The following is an 8778-nucleotide window of genomic DNA, read 5'->3' on the forward strand; positions in this document are numbered from 1 at the left end:
CAATGATGAGATTTGTACAAAATGTCTCCTAATCTCCTTTCCTTTTTTTTAAACATCTTTATTTTTAAGTACCACCCATTTTCTCATTTTCCATCAGTGATATCACAAATGTATGCCTCTCTATTGCACACCTGTTGACTTATAAGAAATCCTTGAACATGGTCACTGCAATCCAAAATTGTACTTCCTCATTTGGGCCAAGTTTTAAATTTATCAGGTTTACATCAAACTAATAATGCAGATTTTATCTGGAAAAGTAATAATTACTTTTTCCATTGTTATTTTCATATATCTTTATAAGCCTTTGTAAAACAAAAAGTTATGAAAACCACTGAAGCTTCCAAAATGCTCCTAGATTTCCCTTGCTGTTACAATATACACACTATTACTAGGAATAGTAGGAAATATATTCAAGTAAGTAATATATTCTGGCCCAATCAGTATTCTATATACATAAAATAAATTTGTGTTCTTATTACAAAAAATATTGGACTGATTAAAATATGAAAAACTTTCTCAAAACCTATAATCAAGCTTAAGGAGTCCTAGATATTTAAAAAGTGGCCTAGACATTGAAGGAAATGGGATATATAAGGCTAACCCTTGATCTCTTTGAACCAATTTATATTAAACATTTACTCTCTGACTTCTAGCAATTCAGGGGTTCAAAATGGGATTAGACACAGGTCCTGGTCTCAAGGAGCTCACAGTATAATATGGAAAGTAAGAGTAATGATAACTTATATACTACTTGGCATTGTCCAAACTGCCATGGTTCCCTTAACAGTCTCTTTATCTACCAAGGGCTGCATCTAGCACTTTCTTGAAAGGCTCCTCCCATGCTGGCGAGTTGCCTGGGAGAATATTTCCAGATATTTCCTCTGGGACACACTCAGTTTGCCTTGCCTAACCACTGTTTCCAAACTTTTGCTTCAATGTATTGCCTTCTCTCAGTCCCACCTTGATCTTGACACTTTGGACCTTCTCTTTCTACTTGAGCTCATCCTTGCCTTGGATTAGAATCTGGTTCCTCTCCATCCCACACCTCACAGATGCCTGCTATTCTCACTCATTCCCTGACTGGAGTGGATTCTGGAAATCCAGCTGGCCCTGAGCTCTGGGCATTCTCTTACTTCTGTTGGGAAAGTCAAGGAATCTTCTCAATGAACTCAATGTAGTGAAATGAAGTTTAGAAAAATTCGGGAACACTTACATCGATCTCATGAGGACACTGAATTGCCAAGTACTTAAGTAACTCAGAGTTAATGGCAATGATGACAGCATCATTTATCCTTAGGTACTCTATCCCTATTTACTGGTGAGGAAACAGGTTAACACAAGTTAAATAATTTGCCCAAGTTCATAAAACTTGTAAATTTGAGGGATGGAGCTAATATTCAATCCCGAATTTATTGAGATCCAAGGCTGTATACTCCATGTAAGATTATATAGTTTTGTTTTATTTTTAATGACAGCATCATCATTATCACTGGATTCAATTAAGATGGCAAATATTACAATGAAGGAGCTATAGACCACTGCCACTCAAGATAATAACTGCTAATATTAACTGCTTACTCTATGCCAGGTATGGGGCTATATCATTTACAGAAACCGTAACTCTGCCATTTTGTAAACTTGACAGGTATGAGGGAGTCTGATCTTGAAGGGGATTTGCCCAATCTTCATTGCTTAGATGGCATTCCTCCCCTCCCCACCATTCCTATAGCTTCCAACGCAATCTATAAGACCAATCCTTGCTAAAACAAGCTCTTACAAATAAGTATAACTAGTAAAAATAAGTCTCAAAGAAAAGTCTGAGTTAGACTTTCCTTCTCTCTGTAAGGACATAAATCTCTGTATCATAATCTAGGGGTCCTATAATTTGTTCCAAAACCAGAGGAGATATAAGTGTTTAAAAGGTATGAACCAGCAAAAGAGGGAAACCCTGGATTAGGAAAGCAATACATTTGACCAGCATAATGGTATATTGTGATGTTTATATAAGTATTACTCAGACTGTTGTCCATTGACTTAACTGCTTTAGAATCATTTAGGATCCTTTTAAATGCAGATTCCTAGGCCTCCCTATGTCTGTCTCCAGAAACTCGGGAGGGGAAATGGGGCATAGTGATCTTTAACAATTAACAAATCCCCCTAGTGTTTTGGATGCAGACGCACACCAGACCACCACCTCCCTACCCAGTGCTTATGTCATCTTCAGTATAACATAATTTGGTTTTTCAAGTGTAGAGCAGATTAAATCAGGACTTATGTTACTTCGGAGCTCACAGAATAATTTATTACTCCAATCATTATCAGAATGCATTATAGGTGCCATAGATACATTCAAATATTTACAGAATTTACGTATTCTACTGTCATGGAGGCCCAGCACGCACACACACACACAAGCACATAGTTCTTCTAAAAGTAGCAAACAAAATTCAGTTGAAGCTCTTTTTTTTTCTTATTATATCATACTGATTTATAAATGCATTAGTCCAAGTACTGCAGAGAGAGGCTAATCAGTACTTTGAGAACTTTTACACTCAAAAAAAAAAAAAAAAGCTTCGGAAATTGCTTTGCTAAATAAATCCTTCTCCTGAAGATTCACAATACAAACTAAAGATTTGATGCTCCAGAGTGAAAAAGAAGTTTGTTAACTTTATTGAATATTTAACAAACAAACTTATTTGGGCAAAGGATGATCTTTTTCTTCTTTTCTGCATGCTCCTTGCCGCAATTTGCTTAGCTCTGAATACATTAACTCAACAAATGTATGCTAAATATATGCAGCAACTACAAGCTAGGCAGTGTGTTAGATTCAGGGATAAAACGGGAATAAGCCAGACAGACTATTCAACAGCCACATTCATTACAATTTGAAACTTGTCAAGTCACAAAGTTTCCTCATAGCCCAAGGGGCCCTGATACAACGCAGTCGGCTATATTGCCTCAGTTCCACCAGTGACCTTACTTTAGTTACAGTTTACAAGAGACTTTGAGAATGTCCAAACAGCCTCAGCGCTGCTGCTGAGCAGGGTTTTACAAGCTGAGGGACTCCCCACATAGCTACACGGCCAAGTAAGTTCTATAACAAGTACATTATTATAGGATCTGTCGTATCATTCTTGAGAGCACAATGGTTACCTCAAAGCAGGCATTTGAACTAGCTGTTGAATCAAAATTTAATCTACAAATTTTATGCTGGCGGGTAATTTCTTCATATCATGGAACACTGCCAGTCATTTGTAAGGCTATTTCAAATGTCCACTGACAAATGAAGCAGATAATTGGGGTAATTATTTGACAACTCTGGTGGACAATGCTTTGTTATTATACTTTCGTTGTTGCTGGATTACTATTTTTCTCCTAAAAGACACTAAACAATTCACTGAAGGAGCAGGTCTTCATATTATTTATCCCATAGCTTTGAGAATGTTGAAAGAACGTGAAATCACTGGCTCACGTAAGAATTGACTTGGGGGGGGTTATTTATTTTTGTGACCACGCCAATGCTGGGTACTCCAGGCTGTAAATTCTGTACTGACTACATACATCCTCACATCTGTTACAATTCAGGCAGTTATGATTTTGTCTTTGCAAAAGACACCTTCCAACATGGGGACTCTCTACCCCGTAAGAGGTTTTACGATTGTGAAACATTAGATTCTCCCTTAGTTTTCATGGATGGCAGAGGATATAGCAGGAGGAATTTAGCAATTGAAGTGAGATCAAACCCCAGGTCATCATCTACACATACATGTAGCAATTTTTCCACTGTTTCATCTTCTGCTTTGATAGAACAGGCTAGAACATAACCATGTATACCTAAACCTGTTAAAAAAAAAACAACCTTGTGACCTCAGGAAGACTGAGTGACTCACTTTGGCACCCCAATTTCTTGACATCAGCTGGATAAGCCCTACTCCTAAACACAGTAAGGCGTATTGCTACCCAATCGTCCACACACCTATATTATGGCTATTAGCTCTGAATACCTGTGTATTGTTCTCCTTTTGTGTGTGTGTGTGTGTGTGTGTGTGTGTATTTTCTTTTTTGGCCAAATAATGGAATGTTTTGCTTTGGAATGGGAACAAAATTGACCAAATCAGCCACTTAGACTCAACTGAATATGTTCACTTCTTTGAAAATGTTTGTTTCTTGGAGGCAGAAGAATTATCTTTCATCTATTTATTCAAGAACTATTTAGTGAAAGTCTACTATCTGCCAGATACTCTGCTAGGGCCTAGAAATAAAGCAGGAAAAATAAGACAATACCCAGAATTAAAAGTACATGTGAGGTTTGATTCTGAATACGCAAAATAGACAGTGTCTTAGTTTTGAAGTTGCCTGATTGGTTTGGGTCTTGTGGGCCTATCAAACTCTCCTAAGCTCACTCTTACCCCCACCCACCTTGGGGATATTGATGGAATCCTAACTCTCAGCTGAAGAATTTTCACAAGGAAGACTATGTAGAAAATATGAAGGAAAAAAACGATGTTCACTTTGGTGGAAGACTTTTAACAAAAGGTATTTGAAGTGGAGATGGAATGAGGTGACCTAATTCCCTTGTGTAAGAGATTACGGTCACATGTACTGAATGAGAAGTCTCTCCCATAAGAAGGCCATCAGAGGTGTCACTCTGCCAATGTGAAATTTACCATTTAACATAAAAAGGAAAACACGCAAATTGTGCTATGCCTTTATAACCTGAATTTTGAGAAATACCATCTGGTTTAAAGAGGGAAAACATCACAAGTAGGAAATCAGCATTCCATTACCAAATGGCTAGATTTCAGTCTTTCAGTAGAAAATTTTGAAATTTTTATATCCATCATTTGTTTACATCTTAACATGTGGGTTTCTTATTTGTCTGTATTTATTATTTTCCACGGAATAAAATCTATATTGAGTCTTCTAAAGTGCTCTTAGAGAGTATAACTACATGTGGAGTATAAATGCGATATGTGTGTGTGTTTGCACACAAATAAACTTTATAGCACTAAACAATTCATCCTTGGAGCTTGTTTGTGATAGCACTTTATGAGGTGGCTTCAAACAAGAGGTAGAAGAAACTGGAGCTATTTGTGTTTGTCTCAAGAGAATAAAAGCTTTTTCCTTGAGTTCTCTGATGCATGTAATGTTTGAGATTTACGGAAATAGCATCCTTTTCCCCTAAGAATAAAATCACCCCCAGGCAGAAAAATAACCCTGCAACATGTAACTAGCAGGTAGTCTGTTTCATCAACTACTCAAATGAAAGCTACAGAAATTTGAAAAAAAACATTAAATTATATTGCAAAAGCATAGATTTCCCTAAAAGAGTTGAGAGTCTATTGAGCTCCACGAAAAAAACAATGACCTAAAAGTATGAAAGTTGACTCTTTCTGCTTTGCCCCCCTACTCTCCACAGTCCATTCCTCTACCCCACAAGAATCCTATAGTTCCCAAAGGAGGGTTTGCAGTCAAGGCTACCTGTTCACAGTCTCGCTAGTCAGTTTTTCCTGCTGTTTACATTGCCGTGAAGCCCACCAAATGCTCCAGGTGTTCAAGAGCATTCTGACAGGTAAGTGGAGAGTGAAATCCTCCCTCCTTTCCAAGACAAAGTTACTTCAATTCCTGAGTTTCCTTCTGACCTTTCTTCAATCCCTGCAACCTGGCTTTCCCCACATACGGTCCTGTCCAAAGCATGCTTTCCCCTCTCACAGCACTGGGCTCTCAGGCCCTCCCTTCTTCCTGACCTGCACTCCTCCCTCGGCTTCCGCATCACTTCTCAAGCCTGGATTTCCTTCAACGTGTCTGACTCTCCTTAGCTTGCTTTGCCTTCTTGTCCTTTAAATGTTGGTGTTCCTGATGTTTCACCCCTCTTTCCTGTATACTCTCCTTAATCTAGGCTGCCTTTCTGGTCCTCAGTTTACACATACGTGAAGGGGAAAAGATATTGAACTAGATAATTTTTCAGGTTAAATCCCATCCTCAAATTCTGTGATAATAATTCAGAAGCAATAAATGACAGTGGAGATAAAAAGTATATATCCTGGATGAGTAAAGATGGGCTCAGGAGAATGAATCTCAGAAAGGACATCATGAGAGAATCAGGTGCCACAGATGAGAGAGAGCCCAGGGAGGGCCTCACAGTGGAGCCCCAAAAATCCTATGGATCCCACCCACTTTGGGCCCCATTGAGATTCTCTAATAAACACCAAAGGCAGCTTGAAAAAAGGAAACAAGTCACAAAAGGGAGGCTTGAGGAATGTCTGGATGAGGAATTGGATGTGTTGACTCCTTCCTTCCTGACTCAGAGAAGCAAGGTAGAAGCAACGCCCTCTAAAAGGCTCTCCCAGCTCACCTAGCTTTGCCCCAACAAGCCTAAGCACCAGATACCTGACTCTAGTATTCAATTAGGGCTTACCCAGGATTCAAAACTAGCTAATGTACTCTTTGATCAAGGACTATATAAGGAAAACAAGAGGTGTTCTTGATAATGCAGGTGTTCTGGAATAAAAACTCTACACACATGGTTTATGGGTAACTTCTATTTAAAAATTGTAAAGGATATTTATTTGGAAATTGATATAAATGTTGAACTCTTCCTCATGAGGTACCTGGTAAAAAGGCTTCACCGGATGTAACTAAAGGCTTCTGCTCTGTTCTGGTTTGGTTCATTTTTTCTCACTGTATATGTGTTGTTGGTTTCTTTCCCCAAATCCAACCCTGCCTGCACTGAGATGTCTCTGTCTGTTTGGGATCTCTTAATGTCCTCTTCTATCACTGCTAAAGAAGTTTGCTTATGCCAGTAAGTATACAAAATGCCTGCCACGCGTTACTTTTTACTCAGGTGTAATGGATCTGACCTGTTCTACAGGGCTCATGTTCAAATAATGTCTTTTTCCCATTTTGTCATATTTATTTAATGATTCTCAACTGAAGAACCCCAAGAGACATTTGGCATTGTCTGGTGATCACACTGGTGGGGTGCGTGCTACTGACATCCCACAGGTAAAGGTCATAGATGTTGTTCAACATCCTATAACGCACAGAATAGTGCCCACAAAAAGTAATCATCTCATCCAAAATGTCAATAGTTCCAAGGCTAAGTCTGATTTATAACCAACTCAAAGAGTCACCTGAGATGACAAGATTCATGAAAAGTCTGATATTGGTCACCCAGGGACTCTCTCCCCCTTCCCTCTCTTCCCTTTTTACATGAGCCTGAAGAGAGATCCACGAGACTTCCAGTTTGGGGTAGGGAGCCCTGCCTCTCAGTCTGTGGTTACTTGATGTCCCTCCTCGTGGCCATATGTGTTTCAGTGGTCTGAAACACAACGGGTTTGTCCTTACCCCTTGTTCTCCCATAACAGCCCCTGATTATCGCCAGAAACATCTTGATGTGGCCAGCAGGATTTAGGACTACCTAAAAGCTTTTTTCCTTTTCTAGAAGTAAGGAGAGCCAGGGCCTTAGGCATGCTATGCCGTCATTAACCTCTTATGGTGGTAATCCACAGGATTTTCAATTCTTGCTGATGAGGCCACAGCAATGAAAAACAAAACACAAGGTAATTTCCCAGTGCGTTCCCCTGCTTGTTAAATTCTCAGTAACCTCCCTGATTCTCGTAATGACTTCTCTCACTCTGCTGCCTGGCACTGTCTGGGACTCTGCCTGTCTTCTCCCATGTGAGAACCTCTGAGTCCTGAATTCTGCCCCTGGGCATACTGCACACATTTTTACCAGCCCTACTGGGATGGGAGAGGTGAGAAAAGTAGCTCCTTTGGAGAGAAAAGTAACTCTCTGATAGGACTTAGAGCTACAAATGGGCACAGGCAGCTGAGCCCGGCTCTTCCCATGGTCTGCCTGTCATAACACATCCTCACCAACACTGATGGTTTGGGATTTTTCCCATTTAGCCATTCCACACACAAAGTGTGCTGACTCCACGTCCTTATCAAAATTCTTATATCATGGAATTGTAATGATGTGTGCACCCGTTGCGTCCCCCAAGAACCTCTTTCCTCCTTGAGGGAGGAAAAGACTGTGTCTTATTTATTTCCACAAAGTCAGCATAAAGCACAGTAGTTAGCACATAGGAAGCACTTAGAATTATAAAATGAAAAAAGCAACTGAACAGAACATTTCCAAGTGAAATATTTGTGAGGATTTATAAAGAAAAATAGGGATGAGAAAAGCTATCCAAAGTACACAAAATGACACTATATAGACAACTTAAAAGATCAGCACACAGTTCTTCTGAAGCTTTTAGCACAATGGAATAAAAATCAGAAACAGATTATATTTTTTTGGAAATTGTGGCAGCAAATATACTTCTCTTTTATTTTTGGAAGACAGTAATAAAATGTGACACATCATCATATGAATTATTTGTCTCACAAGGTTACTTGAAAAGTTTACCTGCCAGTTAAACAGTAGAGATGCTGGGATGGGGTTTCAGAGGCTGGCTAGCTCCAATCTCAAGGAGAAAATGACCAACATCAGTGTTCTATGGACCTATGAGCAGCTTCTCTCCAAATATCCACTTTGATCTAAAGGCAGCTTAAAAGCTGGCTGCTTTTACAGATGGTTTTCAGTTATATAAATGAGCTTTCTACTGCTCTTGTTTAGCCCAAGGTCAGGGAACTGGCATGCAAATGTATTACATTAAGAGGAATTCCGATTTTACACCATTGGGTATATATACTTGACTCACAAGAGTGAGAAATGATGAAGTCAAGTTTGCACTTACATTTTTTTCTGACTCTTGGGTCAATAAACTGCTG

Source organism: Lipotes vexillifer, unplaced genomic scaffold (assembly GCF_000442215.2).
Source record: "Lipotes vexillifer unplaced genomic scaffold, Lipotes_vexillifer_v1.1 scaffold607, whole genome shotgun sequence".
Classification (NCBI taxonomy): Eukaryota; Metazoa; Chordata; class Mammalia; order Artiodactyla; family Lipotidae; genus Lipotes; species Lipotes vexillifer.